Source organism: Oenanthe melanoleuca, chromosome 2, assembly GCF_029582105.1.
Source record: "Oenanthe melanoleuca isolate GR-GAL-2019-014 chromosome 2, OMel1.0, whole genome shotgun sequence".
NCBI classification, from domain to species: Eukaryota; Metazoa; Chordata; class Aves; order Passeriformes; family Muscicapidae; genus Oenanthe; species Oenanthe melanoleuca.
This window is the reverse complement of record NC_079335.1, coordinates 136196101-136216754: the sequence shown is the minus strand read 5'-3', so window position 1 is coordinate 136216754 and position 20654 is coordinate 136196101. Positions and strand designations below refer to the sequence as shown.

At 39.2% G+C, this 20654-nt stretch overlaps 1 long non-coding RNA gene across 3 annotated transcripts in view; it reads right to left on the bottom strand.

Annotated features, from left to right (window-relative positions):
• Positions 1–2497: 2497 nt before the first annotated feature.
• Positions 2498–20654, bottom strand: part of LOC130250041 (uncharacterized) — a 108589-nt gene continuing 90432 nt past the window's right edge. For all 3 annotated transcript variants that reach the window (XR_008839885.1, XR_008839884.1, XR_008839886.1), the window contains 2 exons: positions 9306–9442; positions 2498–4164 (listed from right to left, as the gene is read on the bottom strand). This is a non-coding gene — a long non-coding RNA (uncharacterized LOC130250041). The remainder of the gene's footprint in view (positions 4165–9305; positions 9443–20654) is intronic.

The following is a 20654-nucleotide window of genomic DNA, read 5'->3' as shown; positions in this document are numbered from 1 at the left end:
TGCCTTCAAGTAGACAAGCAGAGGAAGTGTTGCTAAAGCATCAACAGGACTATTAAAAGCCATTCCTCACTTAAAAAAAATTAAGAACTCTATCTCCAGATACAGATGAAGATAGCAAAATACTTAAAAACCAAGCAAAACTAGCGTTTCCCATTTCAGCCTGTTAACAACTCAGTTAATCTGTAAGGGATGACTGTCTCTAAAAAATATAGCAACAAGAAATAACAAGACAAAGCTCTATCATCAGCCTGAGCCAAAATATTCAGATGAGGCATTTTATCTAACTTAATGTTAAGTGCCTAAAATAAAATAAAATTAAAAGCTGAAGCTATCAAACAGTTCATTTTGGTATTTCTGATATACTTTTTTTCTGATACAGTTTTTCAGGAGAAATTTAAGGGGTTTAAAATACCATATGGAAAATTAGGAGAAGACAGTTGCCTCATTTTACTCAGTATATCCCAGAAGCTACACACTGCTCATCAAACCTTCATGTAGTGCACTAGGTTGATCCTTGAAATTAGCTTCACCTCCCTCATCCAAATACTGTCCTGTTAGCAGGAGTAAATTTCTCCATATCTTACCAGCTGCAGTTGATTCATTTCACACAAATCACTAATGGATCAGAAATATAATATACACATAATAGCTTGGAAATTCACCTGACCAAGAGACTGCTTGATTTTGTTTGCTGGTACAGCTGGCATTTCTGTTTCTGTGAAAGGTTATAACTTCCACAAGGGACTGAAGTATATCCTCATCACTCAGTTTTAGTGAGGGTAAAAGGAAGGAAATTTTTGAGTGTAATTCATCCAAACTGTATGTGAACACCCTCATTACTGGGCTACTAGCTCTCCCTCCTCCTCCAGGTGGACAAATTTGCTTCACTCCACCCCAGGCTGTCTTTTTTTTAATACAGTAGTTTGTGTTAGAATTCCACTTACAGTTTAGGTTTGGTTTTTTAATTAGCAGAAAAACTAAGAAAATATATTTTGTGTTAATGTGTAAATAGTTTATGCAACTGTCAATGAACCAAAAACAACCAGATATAGTGAGCTGGCCTCTTCTATATCATATCCCTTTCTTCATCTTATTATTCCTGTTGTATTGCAATATTTTAGTGCAAACACTATTAAAATGAGTACATCTGTACAACTGTTGCTCTTCATGAGCTCTTCAGCCTGTACTGGAAGTTAAGGCTGAAATTGGGAGGTTGTTAATGGGCATTTCTAATGGGCATTTCTGGTGTTTCTATTACTTTAAAAGTTTTCTATCTGCTTAACTGTAGCTAATTATTGCCATTTGAGGGACACAGCAGAGAAGTCATGATTTTCTTCCCCACTCAATTGTCACAGAGCATGTGGGCTAGAGGGATATCTGCAATTGTGACCCATTCTCATTATCTGTTTCTATCCCAAGTTCTATCAGTAGAGTTTTATAAAATGGAAATTAATATTGAAAGTGAATTTATAGCTTTCAGTGGCAAATTACAAGTAGATGTGACCAAGGAAGGATTAAGCCCATCATTTTGCTTAAGAGCTCAGATGGTTGGAGTAATTGGATGATAGCTGTAGGGCATCCTTTTGGTCTATAATTAGGTCATTTCTTTCTCATCCCCTCATGGTGTGTATAATTACAAATTAATTTGAAATCCCACTGTGAGTAAAGAAAATCAGTTTAATATAATGGAAGTGCAAGACCTACAGGATATTATTTTTTAAAAGATTTTTTAGTGTTTATGCCAAAAAACTCTGGCCTAAAAGTCATGTTCCTATGGACTGCAGGGCTCACAGATGGTTTCTTTCCAGTCTTTTATGTGGACACGTATAAACCTTCTGCCCAAAATAAATGGCACTTCACGACCACACCAGCCCCGAGAGCTTTGGTGGGCAGCGGTGCTGCCAGAGGACTCCTCACTTCCCAAGAGGTGAACCATTTCACTCTTGCCGTTCGAAAGGAGTTTCTCTGCGTTTCCCGGAAGGTGTTGAGCGCTGCCCAGCCCTGCTCCCATTCCTGCCCGCCGGTGTCACCCCGGCAGAGCAGCGCTGATGGGGATCCCGCTCCCCGCGGTCACCGCCCGCCCGCACCGCCCGCCCGAGCGCCAGCGCAGGTGGGAACACGCGCTCCTGAAAGGGATAACCCCAACCAGACACACAGCTTTGGCTTGCTGAACTTCCCCTTTCGCTCAGAGTGTTTTCATCTCTCCCCAGAAATCTTGGAAGGGGCGGCGAGAGGGTGCCAGGTGCGATCTGAGCGCCGGGAGCGCTGACAGCGAGCGGGGCTGCGCGCCCAGGGGGAGCAGCAGGAAAAAGGACCGCAGAGAACAAGGATCCAGACCTGATCACATTTGTAGGTGTCTTGTAAAAACTGCAGAACGTCCCATGCCGTTAGCATGATAAGATTGGACTTCTGGCGGAAAAATTTTAGAAATAAAGAAACAAAAGAAAAGAAAAGCAGGGGAGGGGGAAAGAACAGAAGAAAGGGAACTGCTTAGATATGAGATCCAAAGTTCATTGGGAGTGTTCTTTACTGCATAGCTCCAAAGCTGAGATGTGCTGGGGCATGTGGAAAAATAAGGAGGTGTTAAAAAGCTACCGAGCTTCTTAGTTTTCAAAACCAGTTCAAAGTCCCAGTCTTGGATTATTCACACTGTGACCTTGAGGCCTATTTGGGATGCCATAAAAACTGTATTCAGGAAGGAAGGAAGAGATTATCAAAAAGGAAAGAGCTCCTTTTCATCCTAATAATGTCTTCAGAGCAAAAATCTTTTTCCTTTACATAAAACCTTTCATTTGAGTATATCAACATATTTGTTAGATTTAAAAGAAATCAAAATCTCAGCAGAACAAGGAAAACCTGGGGCAACCAATTAGGAAGAAGAGCTAAAGAAAGAGATTTGAATGTATTTATCACTCACAGGAGAAATATGCAGCAATAAGATAACTTAGTCTTCTCATCCCAGAAGTAAAATAGACATGCTAATAGGACATATCCACCACAGTGTTTCTCTAGTCTAAAGTCACTCTGCAATTTTTGAAACAAGAAGTACTTTTACATTTCCACATGAAACTGAACCAGCTAAACACATATTTTTATATTTTCACTAGATTTTTTTTTTTCTTTTATTAATTCCAAGGAAAAAAAAATTCAACTAAATTTCTTTTCCTGCTTGGAAAATTTTCTACCTCCTCCATGTAGTTTCTGGGGCAGAAGATACATATGAAGGTTGTATAAAAAGCAAATAAATACATAGGTGAATGAAATAGCTTCTCTATTTGTAATTTTTCTTGCTGGTGTATTTGAAACACTGTATCAATTAAATATAGATTTCTTTTTCTACAATACAAATAATATACTTGGGTGGTTTGTCTTCTATAGGGAAAAATCTATTACAGAGACCAATTACTTATAGGTATTTACTTTCCCTTCTATGATTTTTTTAAGTAAATTATTTTTAATAGCTGGCAGTTATGAGTGAGAGTTCTTATACAAAAATAAATTTGAGAGCCAAACCAGAATAATTATTGGGTTGATTAAATTAAATTTCTTAAGATTTTTTTTTAATCTCTCTAAACCACAATTTTAAAAATGGGTGGTCTCAAATTAGCTACTATATAACAGAGTTTAAATTATGTGAGTGGTGAATTAACTCATTTCCCTCTAAGCATTTACAACTCTTTGTTTGCTATGTAAATAATTAATGGCATTTTATTTCTAACAGATCAGTGGGAAATAGAAACCCATAATACAATATTGTCCTTCTTTTCTTATTATTCTCTAGACTTTAGTGCTAGCAACAACAAATATACCATTGACATATGCATTTAAAAGACAGAAAAACATTTATCCTTACTGTAAAGCTGCCTTATAATCATTCCCCTGTTCAGGATAAAGCAGTTGGAGCAAATAAATCCTGCTCACAGTTTGCCCACACTCCACCCCTCAGGATGCTACCAGAGCAGCACAAGGCTCACCTCAAACCTCAAAACCACTGGAATAAAACCTTGGTTTGATGTGTTCCTGACCCTCAGGCAATGCTTACAACAGTTCATGAATGCAACTTGAGGTTTTGTATTCATCTGGGAAGTCTGTGGTCTCTCAACCCTTAAAGTTTCCCAGGTGGTATTCTTCCCACTTCCTTCCACCTTTGCTTGGTTCAAATTCCTGGGGGAAAAGGATGAAGATGGTAATTTAGAAATATAGCTCCTAAAAATGTTCTGATGTAGTAAGAAGAGAGAGGATATTTAAAAAAAAAAAGAAACAAAACAAAAAAAAAAACAACCCTGAATGGCGAATGACGATTCCACTCACAGCAAATATGAACTTGTCCAATTCCTTTGTGCTCCACATTAATCATGGAATGGTTTGGTTTGGAAGGGACCTTATAGATTATCTAGTTCCAAACCTTCTACCATAGGCAGAGATAGATTAGGCTTAAAAAATATTATTGACATTTGCCTAAAATACAGGATTGTGCTAAATATGTTTTCTTTTAGACACCTGATATAAGAGAAGGAAGGAGGTCTAAAAATGTGGGAGGCCAAGCTAGAGGTCCCCAGTCTGCTTGATATGAATGGTTACCTTCAGTGTGTGTCTGCCTGAACCAGAACCTTTTCAGCTCATGTCATCTGCCCTAGCCACCCACTCTAAATCCTGAGCATTTCCTTCAGTGGAATTTCCTTCTCAGAACCATTTTAGTTTTTGATATGTGTTATTTCCTGAGCCATTCTCTCTGTGCTGTTCTGTGGCAAATTTTCTACAGTGTTTCTAGGTGGAACCATTTCAGAAAGCAATTCAAGGAATTAAACCAGATATTGAGACAGTTAAAGTGATTTTCCAGTTTAAAAGTAACAATGGTGACCTTTACGAAGAAATGCTGAACATACAGTAAAAGTTTGATTCCTTCATCAGGAGCAGAACAGAATTTACTGGTCTTGTAAATCTTACCAAAGATGCTAGAAGCCATAACACTTTCCTAGGAGGAGTTAAAGAGTGTTTGGCATGGCTGGCTGAATCTTCCATCCCAGTACTAATCCAACCCTGTATTGCTAAAAAAAGGAGGAGTTTTTCCTTTGATCTGAGTTCTGATGGAGTTTCCTCTCTGCTTTTCCTTGCAGTGCTTTTCTTTCCTTCTTTAAATATTTCTCACTGGGCTTTGTGGTCAACTCCTCTCAGAGATTTTTACACCCAGCTTTACCTTTCACTTCAGGAACATTATTCTTTTTCAGTAACATATCATTCATTTTTGCCATAGGTCCCTAAACCCATTACTGTATAGCAGCAACACAAAGGAAGATGCTTATCCTTTGTGTCATATTCTTGCAGGTGGCAATAGGGTAAAATGTATGAGATACCTCACTGCACCTCACAAGGAGAGGGTTCTGCCTGTACCTGTAAGGCTAATTTCAGATTAAATAAATCTAATTTCAGATTAAAGCTACTATTCTTGACACTGTAGCACAAGATTAGAGTCCAGTATTTTGTCTGATGTAAAATTTTACTGTGCTACGATGTAGTAGTCTGTAATTATTTTTAAAATTCTGGTGCAAAATTGAAACCCAGATCATCTCTGCCACTTCCTCCAAACTTAGATCTATCAAAGTAGCTCTTCATAAGCATAAAAATGGTATTGCTGGTGTTTGCCAACAGAAACATTTCCCTGCATTCTATGTAGAATAACCTATACAGACACAAGAGCTTCGATGTTCTTTCTTTCATTTTAGAAAGGATTATTAGACTACCTAGATATTCTTGCCTTTCAACTGTAGTAGTAGGTTTTTGACTTCAAGCAGGACTAACTTTAGTTTCCAGATCTTGTGGTTGCAAATGAACATGTCAGCTGTGATCTTGGGATTATGAAAGGTTTGGGGTGCAGCTAAAACTTAATTAAAAGTTTTTATAAGCATTTGCTTAAGCTCCAAAGAGAAGAGAAAGGAAAAAGAGCCTACATGAAAAAGCAGGGTGGATTGAGTTGACACTGCTATTTAATGAAGTTCCACTTGTAGGTTTAAGCTCAGAAGTGACCATCCTGTCTGACCCCAAGTGTAACAAAGGCCACAGATTTTCAAACAGGAATTTCACCCTTTCACTTAGTAACTCAGAGCTGATTTGATCTTTTACAAAAATATGCAGTGTATGTTGAAAGCCATGAGGAGTTTATCCCTCCTGACCAGCAGACTTACAGGTAATATTGCATATGAACAGTTGTCACACTTCTAAGGTTACTCAGTCACTGACAGGAAAATCCATTTAAGAAGCAAATCTATCCTGAACAAACAGGCCTTTAATCTCTTGCATTATCTCCATTGAAGGTGAATTTATTCTAGGAAGCTCAGGAAAAAGGCTTTTATAATGGCACTGCCTGCTTGTGAATGTGTTTAATGACTTTTCAACCCATTAGCCATCCACAAAACAATCCCAAATGAATGTGTTTCTCAGAAATAGGTGGCTAGAATAAAAAAGTCCACTAGTGGCATATTGGATTTTAATAGTAGACACTGGAAAGTCTTCACAGGGAAAAGAGGCTGTAAACATTCCAACTACAGAAAAGCTCCATCTGAACACTGTGGTTTCATAGGCAGCACAGACTTTTTCACCCCAAAAATCTGTCAGTGGGAGTGTATGAGCATTACCCTGAAGCACCTAGGAAATATGGACCACCATCAGACAGTTCTGAGGAGCCCAGCTCACCTGGGCTGAGCCCTTTTGTCACAGATTTGCTTTTAGTCACTTTTGCTTTGCTTTGCATCCCACTCTCTGAATCTCTTCTTTTTTTATTTTTTTCTATTTTTTGCTCCAATTCTCTAAGAAACACTTCCCAATTCTATAAATTGATGAACACAGTTGAAAAAAACAAACAAAAAAAATTTGCTTTTTGTTTTGGAGTAGAAAAAAATGAACACCTCTAAGCTTAATTTAATTTCAACTCGTTATATCTCAATTGCTGGCCCACCACCAATCCCTCATAGCATGCCTGTGTCTCAGTGAAGGCTCATTCTCAGTTCCCCTGTGAAGCAGGGCACTGAACAAATGCCAGAGAGGGACAAACCCTGCCTGACAGGGCTGCAAATGACAAAAAAAATTTAAACATGCATATAATACAGAAGTAAAATCATGTATGAAAAGCCACTTACAGAACAGGAGCAAGGAGAGGATTTAAATCCAGCCACATCTAATCCCCCTGGGACTTGGATGTTTGTTGGGTTTGTTTGTAAAGGTTTATTTCAGCTAAATCAGCCAACACTTGGCTTTAAATGGCATGGTTCATTCTGCAATAGCAGGGATCCTTTTGGAAAATGTGAGGCCAAATGCTCTAACATCAGGTGTGTGGAAATCAAACAGTAGGGGAAATTGTGCTGCCCATAAAGAAGAACTGCATACTGAACTACAGAGAATTATAAGCAGGAAAATAACAATATCAAAAGGATTCTGAGTAAATAAAAATATTTTTGGAAGGACTCTTCCCCATTTATTCATTCCTAATGAAAATAAGCAAACCTACTAAGGATGGAGTTACTACAATGGATCTTCCCCTCCCCACTCCATGCCAAACCAATATCAGTAAACATAAAGGAAATTAAAAATAGTGCTCTCTTCATGGGAGGTGATCCATTCTATAGGCTGTATCAAAGGTTTGAGATTTTAATGGGTAATCAGCCATCTGGAGACATTCCCTCGAGGTGCCTGCATATTTTGATTACAGAAGAATTCAACACTACAGCTCTGCTGCTCAGGATGAGCTTTCTTTGTCTAGTACCTTATATTATTAGACATATATTTTGTATTAATTTATACCTTTGGGAATTATGGCACATTAGTTTGCAACTTGCAGAAATCACCTGTCTCTTTAAATTGACATCAGGTGAAGCTCCTACTGCCAGAGAGTAAAAGCTTCCTCACATACTCATATAAAAAAGGCCTCTCCCAGGGACCAAATGATGATGAAAATGGCCACTTAGAAGCCTTCCACACCTGCAGTATTTCCAGCTCTTGACATTCAGGTCTCATGATTAAAACTTTAAAAGAGATCATCAAAATAGACTTTTTGCTTCTCTTTACATTTTCTTTCTCTTTATTTCTCTCTTTCTCTTTTTCTTCTTTCTCTCTTTCTTTCTTACTTTCTCTCATTATTTCCTTTTTCTCTCTCTCTCTCTATTTCCTTATTTCCTTTGTTCTTGCCTTCTTCCCAATTTTTTTCTCTGTCACTGTAAGGCCTTGGAAACTTCAAACCTTTTAAAAGCAAACAGTGATTTTCACTCGACCACATTACTCTAGTATATGATGTTTTAAGAAAACCATCAAATATTGCAAGGCTCTCTAATAAAAACACGGCAGCTGGCAATATGGTTGAATGAATCATTCTCCCTAGGATTTTGTATAGACCAAATATGCTGGCATAAGCAAGTATTCTCTTCAAATAGAAGTGATGGAGCCAGAAGGAATGATTACAGCACAAAAGCTGTGACCTGTCCTGACTAAGCTCCTTTTTATATCTGGCTTTGTTGATATCTCCTTGTTTATTCTTCTGTGAGCACAGTCAGAGTATGTATGATCTTTTGCAAACAGCCTTGCATCTGTGTTACAAATCTTCACAGACAGACAGATAGTCAAAAAACAAACCAGCTGCAAAACAAACAGATTTTGCAATATTATGCTCAAGATTGTAAGTCTGGCTGAGAAGAGCATAAGAGCCTAGGCTCAGTGCCTGGTTTACATGTCCATGTGTTCATCTTACTAAAAAACCAAAACAGCCTCATGTGTCCACCAATGAATGATCACAGATGTGTAGCCTAGTGTTGTCTCTCACCACTCAACCCTTTCAAAATCTCACAGTTGATTTATTGACCCTTCCCCTTCTTTTTTTTTTTTTTTTTGTTTTTTTTTTTTTTTTTTTTTTGTTTTTTTGTTTTTGTTTTTGTTTTGTTTTGTTTGGGTGTTTTTTTTGTTTTTTGTTTTTTTTTGTTCTTGTTCCTCCTGGCCTGTGAACCTGTTCTCCTTTCTCCTTAGAAATGGTGTCCAGCTGTGTGCTATGGATACCATTGTGAAAGGCCAGTTCACCATTCACTTAACAGGGTTTAAATTGCCTATTTTAACACAAATCAGTCATAGCTCAAGCATTCTGGCCCTTAGGAAGGTGTACATACTGCAGGGAAAACCTCACATACAGTTTGAGATCTCATTCACTCTGGGATTGAAATTAGGGGTTAGAGCAGGGCTCCCATGAGATCCTGCTGTGTCCAACACTGAAGTTGTCACAAGTCCTAGATATTTGTTGTACTTAAACCAGGAGGCATGCAGACACTTACCATAAAAATTCTCCAGGTGTCTCAAATTCTGGTCATTATGTGCATACAACCTCCAAAGGTCTCTCAGCCAAAGCAGCCAACATCAAAGTCCCACCAAAGTGCTAAACCCACAAATGAGGACCTGCTCTTCACAGCACCTAAAAGACACAAGAGCACATTTTGAAAACAATCCCACAAACATCCTTCCCTTTTTTTAAAACCTGAGCAGAGTAGGAGCTTATACCCACCTCTCCTATTCGTTATTTTGAGGATAAGAGCTTATGGAAAAACTGAGAATACTGAGCTCAGTACATGCTCTCCTAAATTTTAAGCTATCCAGGTAGAGAAGAGCACACTTAAAGGCCTCCCACCAAAGGTTTTCCATTTTCTATAGAAGTATTAAAGATCTTCTAGGAGAAAAATATAGAACAAGGTAACTCTAAGCCTGTCGTTAGAGCACTCAGGTTGCAAAAGGGCACAAAAAGTCATGGTTGTTGAGTTAAACATGGTTTTCTGAATTAAACTTCCATTGGGTAAAATAGAGAAGGTTTCATCACAGGCTGTGATGAAGGGGCTGGACAGATTCATTCCTGCTCCAAAGTGAACTCTCCAGCTGCCTGGAGAATGGGGGCTCCCTTTCCCTCTTCCTTTCTCAGTAGGCAACAGAGACCCTTTGCCACTATCTGACCTGCCACCCTGGGAAAATGGGCTCCCCATTTACTGACCCCCAGTGAGCTGAGCTATGCAGAGACTGAGCCTCCTGCAGTTTGACTGCAGGACTAATGGCTGAATTGCTCTCCCCACATCCTCTGTGCTGTTATTAGGAAGGAAAAAGCATGATCCTTGTTGCACTTTCAAGAGAAAATTTACACATGTTGGCATGCAGGAGAAGCTTCCTTGCTGTGAATTGCTCACATGAGTGACAACACCATTTCATAGTTCTCAGCAAAAGTACTAAAATTCAGGGAGAGGGAGCACTGGTATGTAAAACACTTCACTCATTAGTGTTTTTTGTGCCTAAATTAAGAGTTCCTGCTCACAGCCCTGTTTTAGGCATAGAGTATTGCATATCCTCAGCACTATTAGCAGGATCTTTTTGGAAGAGGCTAGATGCAGATGCTAGACTGCAACAGTCAGCATTTTGGTATCCACATCTCTGGTCAGTGGCTGTAAACTAAGTATTCAGAAGTGAAATGGCTCTCAGAAATATATGCTCAGCTCTTAAATTTCAGTTAATTTTGAAATCTGAAAGGATACTTAAATATAAACCTGAAAAGGTATATAAAGGCTTTATGTTTATGGATATACTTGTAACATTTTTTTGACACTGGTAAATCAATGTCCTGATTATTTTTTGGAGGTTGGTCCAAAAATTTGATATATTCACTTGGTAAAAGGAAAAATTAATTTTATAGCAAACAGGTATCCTTTTATTAATGAAATACCTAGAAGTAGATTTTACTTGCATTTGCTAAATATTATAGGTTTATTCCTGATACTAATTAAAAGTATCATAGTATCATGGTGCATCTAAATATTAGGAAAATATCAGGAAAATATCTTACTTCATAATTGTAGTAAATATTTAATTTAATAAACTGGGGACAAATATAAGCTTTACCTGATTCAAATGAAATTTTTTGTCTAATTGCTAAATACCTCATGGTGGGTTTGTGTCACCACCTCTAGAAAATTCATTCCAAACTTATGAAAATACAAGTGAAAATTTGAAACTGCAGACCACTGAATTGTGGAAAATTTTAAGCAAAATGAGTACTGAAGGCAGTTTTTCCTACAGGAAAAGCAAAACCAAGGCTCAGATGAAAGCAAGTTATGACAGGCTGTGCATGGACATTGCTAATGGTCTGTGCCTTTGACTCGACATTTTCTGAAATTAGTTTAGCCTTCATTTGCCAACTTTTTTTCTTTGTATATTCAAGTGGTATATTTTTCCTCTCAGTTACTAAGGTCTTTCAGAATTATCTAATACCTGACTTTTAGAAAATGTTTTCTGTGCAGCTGCTAATAGCTGTCACCATGGAAGTCCTATTCAAAAGCTGGCAGTTCTGTGCAGCCCCTGGAGCTGTGGCCTGTGGCTGGTTTGAGAGAGCAGGCACACTCAGGTGGAGCTGTTTTCCATTATTCCTGGCCAGGCACAGGCACAGCCCGTGTCCCACATCCTCCAAGTCCATGTCCTGTGCAGTCACAGGACCCTGCAGGCTCTGCTGTGGTTATGGTGATGGGTGGTCCAAGGGGGTGTGAGGTTCAGACTGCAGCCAGGTCACTCAGAGAGTTACTGCAGCTCCTGCTGCTCCTCCCCAACTCACTGAGTGAAACCAAACTCCCTATGCAGTCACCTCAAACCTGCCAAAGTGATCTGGTTTGCCTGACCACACTTACAGGCAGTGGTGCCACTTACAGGAGCAGCTCTTTACAGAGCAAACATCTGTCAGAGCAGGAGCCACAGCTCCTGGGTATGGGGATGGTGAAGCTTTGGGGACAGAGACTGCACTGTCTGAAAGCAGCTGAGCTGGGATTGGGGCAGCATGTTAGCTGGAGGGTCTGCAAGCACACAGCTAAATAGCAGCACATCTTTATGGAAATATTAAACCACACAGTTTCAAAGTAATCATCATGACCTGTCATTCCTCCTGGGGACTCCTGTGCAATTTAACTGTGGTTACAGGGGGCTGGCACTGCCTAGGGATTGCTGGTGAGTGGTAAGACCTGTTTGTTTGTGGTGAGTGGTGGTGGTGATTCAGCCTTTTATCAAGGATATGCCAAAAAGCACTAATCCCATAAATACAGGAGGAGATCAAGGTTTAAAATAAAGTAGCAGCTTTCTGCAGGGAGTGTGGTAAACAGAAAATCTCAGTTATGGAGTATCAGAAAAGGTAATCTGGTGAAACCATTTGATTAATAGCAGAATATAGTCTCAGCTGACAGAGATATATGAGAGATGAGAGAAAACATGGCAGACTGAAGAGGGAAAGAAAATGAAGCAGGTGACACCATGAAAAGACTGCTGATCAGAGAGGCTACTGTCTCCAATTCCTCAATGACTCTGAGCCCCACAGAATTCTCACTGAGATGATTCATCACACTGTCATGACCACACTATCCTATCTCAGTCAAAATGAATAAAACTAGCCCAAAAAAAAGAGATTTTGAAGCAGTAGATTTCGAACCATTGTCTTCCATCTAATTTTTCACACATCTTCCATATTGTGGTTGAGGTCTACCTAATTTCTTGTATATAAATGAATTTCAGCTCTTTGGGGAGCACAGAGAGTTTACATAAACAAGCAAACACTCAGTTTCTATCCAATGTGATATTTTCACTGACGTTATAAAGCAGTGAAAAAACAGCAGCAAGAAACTGCAAGCATAAGAACTATTAATTCAGCAGAAATCACTGCAGAGAGGGACTATGGCTGCTGCCCATAAACACATCAGAGGGTAAAACAGAAGGGAGGGAGGGCAGGTCTCTCCAGGTGCTGGCAGACCCCAGCTGGTGGGTTGTGCTGGGATGGGACAGTGCCTGTGGCAGATGACATCCATCCTTCACCCTGGCACGTTAGCACTAGCCCCCTTCCAGCAGGCAGTGTGCACTGTGCACCAAACACAGCACTGGGGAGCCCAGAGTGGGCTTGCTGCAGCCAAGGGTGTGTGGGCAGGACTAATGTGACACTCCTCAGTGAGAGAAATTATAGAAAAAAGGCAGCAAAGTCCAGCCTGTGCACAAGAGAATGTAAATTTAGGTCCTTAGGTTCCTTGAGTCTAACTATATAGACATTGAAGGAATAATAAAACTCTAGCTAATAAGTGCTATTAACCTCTACACATTACTTAATAGCTTCAATTTAATGATTTGGGCTATATACAGTGACAGAATTAAAGTCCCAAACATTTTAGGTGAATGGTCACCGTCACAGAACATGATTTATGTGCCAAAATTCCTTAAAAAAAAGGGCTAGAACCTCAAAACAGGACCCAAAAGAGCCAGCTCAGTGAGGAGCATCCTGGAGCTGGAGAGCCCACCACCCACTTCTAAATTTAGTATTTTTTTTCTTTGAAGGAACACCATGAGTTTTTTAGAACTTTAAAGGAAGCAAAAAAAAATTCTGAAAGTTTAATTATTGCTGTCTCCACATGAGAGGTGGGGTTCACTCTCTTTACAGGAGTGGATTAGAGCACACCCACCCACACACACACTGAAAGAATGCCAGAACTTCAAGGCAGTGGAAGTAGATGGAAAAGTTTTTATTAAAAAATGTGTGATTTTTTTTTTAAATAGTGCATGTAAGAAGACACTAAATATCTTGTTGCTAAGTGATTGGTTCTGGTGGAGACAAACTAGTGAGAAAGTGCAATTCAGGCAGCCAGAGGTGAATGACATGGCTCTGCAATATATTACATGGCTCTCATCACTTCATGTGATATATGTGTGAATAACTAAAAACTTGAACCTGCCATGTTTAGGTTAGAAACAGGGAATTTGACTCCTGATACATAATATCTAAAAGCAGATACTTATAAGTCACACTAAATATTATTGGTATGGAATCTATGAAAAAAAATCAAACCAAAATAAAACAAAAAACAAAACCAAGAAAAGGGCACTTAGTTCCCAAAAGTGAAAAGCAAGCAGGTTCAAGTCAGTCCTTTCATTTCCTCTTCACAGTTGTAGTTGAGAACACAGTAACACAGTTAACTCAGTCAAGAATCTTCTTTTTTTTTCTCCTTTTTATTTTGACAGGGGCTTTCACTCCCCCCACTGAAGGAAACTAAACTCAGAGAACTTTACAGGCATTTTTATTGACTCTGTGAATAATCTTGACTCTATGGATTATCCTCAAGCAGCTGTGGAGAACACAAAAGATTTCCCCAAACATAAGAAAAAGAATACTGATGCAGCCTGGGGCAGGTTTTTTTTTTTTTTCCTCAGCTCTCAAGTGATTTTTAAGAGCCAGCCGGTCTGGAAAAGGATGGATTTGTTTGTAGGAAAGGTAAACACTGCCAAAATCAACAAGTTCCTTCCTTAGGGGCCTGTAGAGCAAATTGGTCCACAGATTAAGACAGTTGAGTTTAGTCATGTTGGGGCTGACACGAGCCCTCCAGGCTCCTTCACTTTTACCCCAGAAAATACAAAGAGAAGTGATAAGATTCTTATGAAGGAATTATACATAGTAGGGTCAGAGAAATGAAATAAATTAAAATTGATCTCCTCTGTAAATTTCCTGGCACAGGATTTGAGGGGCTTTACTGAGAGGGTTGGTAGGTTTAGCAGTAGTCTCCTTTGCACAGTTTTGAGTCAAATAGGCTCTGTCTTGACTCTCTAGATTGGTATCTGTGAAGGATTTAACAGTGATTAGAGCTGTGTAAAATGATCTCATATGTTGTCACCTGCCAAAGAAATGGCAGTGGGTGAAGGTCCAACTCTATTCACAAGTCATTTCTCCAACCCAAGCCAGGAAATGTGCCAAACAAGCAGAGCCACCATGTATTGCAGAGCTGGATTTCATCTTCATGAATGCACAGGATGTGTGTCAGAGACAAAGTGAGATGGGAAAAACAGCATTTTACCATCTGCTTTGCAATTTCCCTGCACTTTTTATTTCAAACACATGAAAGAATTAAGACAAACTGGTTTTTAATCCTGATAAGACACCAAAGCATTAATCACGCTCGTTTCAAAAATGAAGAAAAAGAGGGAAATAGAAACTCAAGTCTCATGCCAATTCTGGTGCCATAAATCACAAGAAAAATTTATCAGAAAAGTGGAATAGGAAGGTAAGGCAAATTTTTCAGATTATTCTACTAAACAAAGGTGCCTAAAACTTTAGCAAGCAGTTGTGAGTACTTTGGCTGGCTGTAGCTGACATGGCCAGGTCATGCATAGTTCAGTTGGACTTTATTGGCATGACAATATCTTCACACACAGCTACAGGAAATCAGCAATGCAGCTGGGAGGGAACACAGGTCTCCTGACTAGCAATTCTGTATATTAATGACAATGCTCTGCTTCCTAGCCCCTTACATCCTCACAGCATTTTTCAACCATTAACTAATGCATCAGTGAGATTTGTTTGAGATGGAGATGCAACAAGCAAGCTCAAAATGAGGAGCATGTAGGGCCACCATTTCAGTGGGAAAAGGTTAACTCCCTCTAATTAAATCCCACAGAGCCTCTCTCTTCAGAAACCACCAGATTTTAAAACAAATGAGAGCTAACATCCCATTAACAGGGAGGTTAGTCACTATAATTCTGCTATACATAAAAAATTTTAATGCTTATTTCTGCTGGCAAACATTGTAGAGGAATATTATATTCAAAACTATTGGTCAAAAAGGCTAAAGAACTGCTAATTACCTCAGGAACACTCTCATTCTGACCTAAATGAACTCAGCTCTGCAGACTTTTCCTGCACAGCCATGCACAAGCAGAGGGAGCACACGAGTGCATCAGTCACTGACAGTCCCTCTGCCTGGTGCACTTGCTGTCACCAGGAGGGAAATATCACTGCTGGCAGTGATGGTGAGCTCAGAGCTTGCTGTTCAGGGCTCCTGTGGGCCCAGCTGTGTGTCCTTCTCAGGACTGCAGGCACTCATGCTGAGCATCCTCAGGGATAAGTGCCACCAGGATTTCTCAGCTCCATGAGACACAGGTACACAGCACCAGCACAGCCAAGTGAGGAGCTGGCATGTGGCACTGATCTCTGCCATTTGCTGAACACAAACTCCTTTGTGTTGGTACTATCATCTTATGACCTCTTCTGACTATATTTTCTATTTATTATTGCCACACAGTAAAAGGTTTTCACATGCTTGGTGTACGTGCAGACACTAAAACTTTGCCTACTCTTAGAAAGATATTTGATTTATATTAATGAAGTGCTATTTTGGAAGTGAGTGACTAAGAAATTTTAATCAGTTAAACAGAGACCCAAGGAAATATACACCTCATTTATGACTCATAGTCAAGAAAGAGGAAGAGCATTTGCCAGCTAGAAGAAAATAGCAAATAAATGGCACATGTGTTGTTAGCAATTCACAGATATAATCCACAGCTTTACTCACTGAAGCACAAATTCACAATGTCACTCCTTGTATGACAGAGGGGCTTATTTCCAACACAGTCACGGGTTAATAACTTTAGTTAGCAAGTAACAATTGAAAAGTAGCAACAGGCATCATCGCTGCTGTTACGGCCTCAGGGGGGTGACAGAATTCAATGAATTCTAGAGAAAAATACTCAAAATGTCAAAACATAAGCTTAACTGAAAAAAAAAAAAAAAAAAAAAAAAAGCTGAAGTGTAAGCCCAACCCGGATGAATGGAAAAGTACTGGATAAAACACTGGAAAATATACTGCAGGGAACAATCCCACTTTGGCAGTGGGATACACTAAATGACCTAATACAACTTTTTCGTCTCTTATTTATACGATTCTATGATTCAACAAAAGCAAACTGTGAAATTAAAACTGAAGCAAGTCTATAAGCTGACTACCACATTTTATAAATGTGTATAGACACTATTCTATAGGTATTTAAAAGAGGGACTGCCCTGGCACTGGTACTGCAGGAGATATATGCAGACTGTCAGATTTCCTCTTAAAACATTCATCTGGCTGCCAGGCTGAGCAGATGCCAGCAGCCTCAGAGATAGACCTAAGAATAACCTTTAAGACACTCTGGAAAGAAATAATCACTAAAACTGAAAAAGTCAATTATGGTGACAGCTACGAGCTAAAACTGTTTCCATTGGGACAATCAATGCAAAGGAAAAAAAAAAAAAGCAACTCACAAGAAACAAACACAAACAGGAACAGAAGGAAAGTTGGGCCCTCAATGTCATCAGCTATGTTGGAGAATGGATACTCCATAGGATAGCCACCTCCTGTTCTTTTACATGTTGTGCTTCTCCTCTGTGGGGACTTTTACAAATAAGCTTAACAACTGAATTGACAATTTATAAGTAGACTGATCAGAAGATATAACATTAAATTGGTCTCTGTACTGGATACATGCACATCATAAAAAATTAATAAAATATGCAGTACACCCAAGTCCCTTCCTACCTTTTTCTTCTTATAATCTTCTTTTAAGGGAAATCACTACTCTTAAGTGACTGCAAGGAGACACATATATTTAGGTTCTCTTAGCTTAGTTTAAAAGCATTTCAAATGGGTATATGTACTAACAAAGACTGTCCTGTTTTCTGAGAAGGAAATACTGACTTTCAAATGTGCTTCCCCATGCAGATAATCCTGTGACCACAGAGGTTCCTGCAGTTGTAAATAATTTGTGACCACCTGGACATGTCTAATGTAGATAGCCTGGGGAAATAAGTCATTCAAAAGAAAAACGAAGTGCTCTTATTTGAGTCCCTGGGTACAGATCTGTAGCTCTAAGGCTAATCAATTAGCTCCCAGCAGAAGAATGGGTGGCTCTGTTCTGGAGTACCAGCTTCAGTGCCTTTCTAAACAGTGGAAGAGCCCTGTCATCCTGTTTTAAATAAGGAACAAGCTTCACCACTGAGGAGGACAAATATATGATTTAAACAAATAGTTTATTAAAGGAGCAATTGTGAAAGAAAAGATCCATCCCTTTTTTTTTTAAAGGAGTATTTGTGCCATCTGAGAAAAATAGCTACAGTGAATTACTTTTCCACAACAGTGAGATTCCAAATTTTAAAGAATTTTTTTTCTCCCTCAAAGGAAAAAAGAACACTAGTAGTGTTAGAAAAAGCAAATGCTGGACAGACCATAATCAAGGTGATTGCCCCTGGAGTTGAATCAAACAAACATATTTGGGAAGGTGACATAGAAGTTTCCTGATGGTAAAATAGAAATAGTAGATGCATAAACCCAAAGGCTCTTTCAGATGCTTTTAAACCCTTTTAAAATTGCCTTGTTCATTACTGCCCCACTTTTTACATCTGCTTCAGCCCTTATTCTACAGTAGATTTTAAAACAGCCATCAAATCCTTACAGAATCTCATATCTCATGACTTAAGGATTTTTTAAATAAACTCTGAGTTGTTTAGGAGCCAATACTACTGATTTTCAGTGAGGCTTGGGCTCCTGGGACAAGATTCACATGAAAATTTTATTCAGAGGCTCAGAGCTCCTACTGCACTGGTAGTGACCCAGAGGCCATAGCTCTCAGCAGCAGAGGCAGCACAGATGCCTTGGCTGGACAAGAGCAGCAGAAACCCCAAGAAGGAACTTCATGCTAAAGGTGGAAATGCCATACCTTGTCCACTCACTACAATCAGCTTAGTTTGTCTTTCTTTCAGCTGCTGCATTTGTTTGGCCACTATATTTGGCTGCAGATATGTCAAAACTGTGAGTTAGACCCAGTTGTACAAGTTACAGATCCAATACAGCTGCTTGACTTGTGCTATTCTTTCTCCAGTTCATGGAACAGGGCATAACATGAACACCCCATCCACTAAATTAGCAGACACATAGAAGAGAAATTCTCCACTGGACTGAGCCAGAGGATATTTTGTGAGTTGAGCTTCAACTCACAAGCTGAGCAAAGCTCCAGTTGTGTTTCACAGCCATGAGCTTTGCAGAGCCAGGAAGCTAAGCCTTCCACAGAAAAGTGGAGGGAAAGAAGGGAAAGTTAGCAGACAAAAAACTCCCTTAGAGTGTTAGGACTGGGATATTTATTTCAAAGATCCACATTCATATTCCTCTTTGGGTAATTGAATCTGAGCATATGCTTTTAGGTATCTGGGGACAATGTTTCTCAGTTCCTCAGATCTTTCCCTTTCCATTAATTAAGTAGTCTGCTCTTTAGGGTAGCGAGAGGAAAGCAAGAAATTAAATAAAGGAAAAGGCTGAAGGAAAAAAACACCCCCTAATTTGCCAAACAGAACAGTTCCCTGAGAAGTAGGACACCTGGAGCTGAAACAAAGTTGGATGAACCCCATTTTCCAGAGCTATGTTTTCTAACCATGCCATTCTCCTGCAGCTTAGAGATGCTAAAGAGCATTTGAGTCTGGACTACATACATCTACCCAACAGGAAAAGTAAGATACATTTAAGGATGTGCTGTATGGACCAAAGTATTACTACTGCAAGCATTTCAAATAGGTCTACACACCAACCAGAGGGCATTTTGATAAAGAGGCACAGACAGCTGTGATGCTACTTAGTATTTGGATTTAGAAGAAACAGGCTAATGGTGTGGATCTAGACTTTAATGACAAGGGTTTAATAGGGTATCTTTGGAAAATGAGCCTGTGAGTACCCATATTGTGTTTGAAGAGGCACATGGGTTTTTCTGAAGGTGCCTCCACTGTGCAGTGAATTGTTGTGCAGACACACCTGATGAGTGTTATATACATGTTATATATGTTATAACCTACAAGTGCTGTAGCTGTGCTGAGTAGGGCCAAGGGTCTTTGGCTATGAGAGCCCTGCACTTTGTGGGTGCCCCAGCTTGGGCCAATATGGCCCAAATTCTGTTCTCTGTTTATGAAGTTTGCTACTACTTTTTATGTCCATATCTGTATTCTTGCCCTAAGGAAGCTCTGAATTATGCTTAACAGTACAGTGTGCACACCCCCATTGAAAATATTAATGACAGTCCTTCATTAGTCTTTCATACCCAACTTCCCCATAAATTGGGTCATTTGGTACAGTACACACAGTCTGAATAACTAGGGTAGGAAATTTGAGAGAACATATAATTCTCTTCCAAACAGTATAAGGTGTTTCAATATCTTATTTCAAACAAGGTTTATTTTTATTATTTATTATTTTTATAGTGAAAAACATAGCAATAATAAAATACCATCACTGACTTTTTTGCCTTGGAAAATTATAAAATTCTGAGAGTTTGGGACCACTTCAAACAATGACAGATTTTTGAAAGCTTGAAATCTATTATGGAATGGAATGCCAGCTTTCCTCATACTTATAGTATATGCAATTTAGGCCCCTAGCTGCAGTGAACTATCTGGTTTTATGGGCTCTGTCCGGGTAGTCTGGATTCTGTGTCTGAATCTGCAAAATTTTTTTCCCATGCTCAACTTTCCTACTGCGTGTGGTCCCACAGAAATCAAAACTCCTCACAGTAGATAAACTAAAGATGAGTGTGATTTTTTTGAGTGTGAGTGTCTCATGGCCTGAGACTGCATATTCTCATGGAAAAGCAAGTGTTGTCTGGGGAGAGGGAAGGTTCTCTCTGAATTACCTTACACACTTATCATTCTGTGTAAAAAATGTAAATAAAATTATAGTGTCAGATTTTCAGGCTGAAACTGTCTGGAGGCTTCCTTATATAATGCCAAGAATCATAAGTCAAAAACCTTAGGCAATGAATGTTTCAAATTATTCCCTTATTTTCTCAAA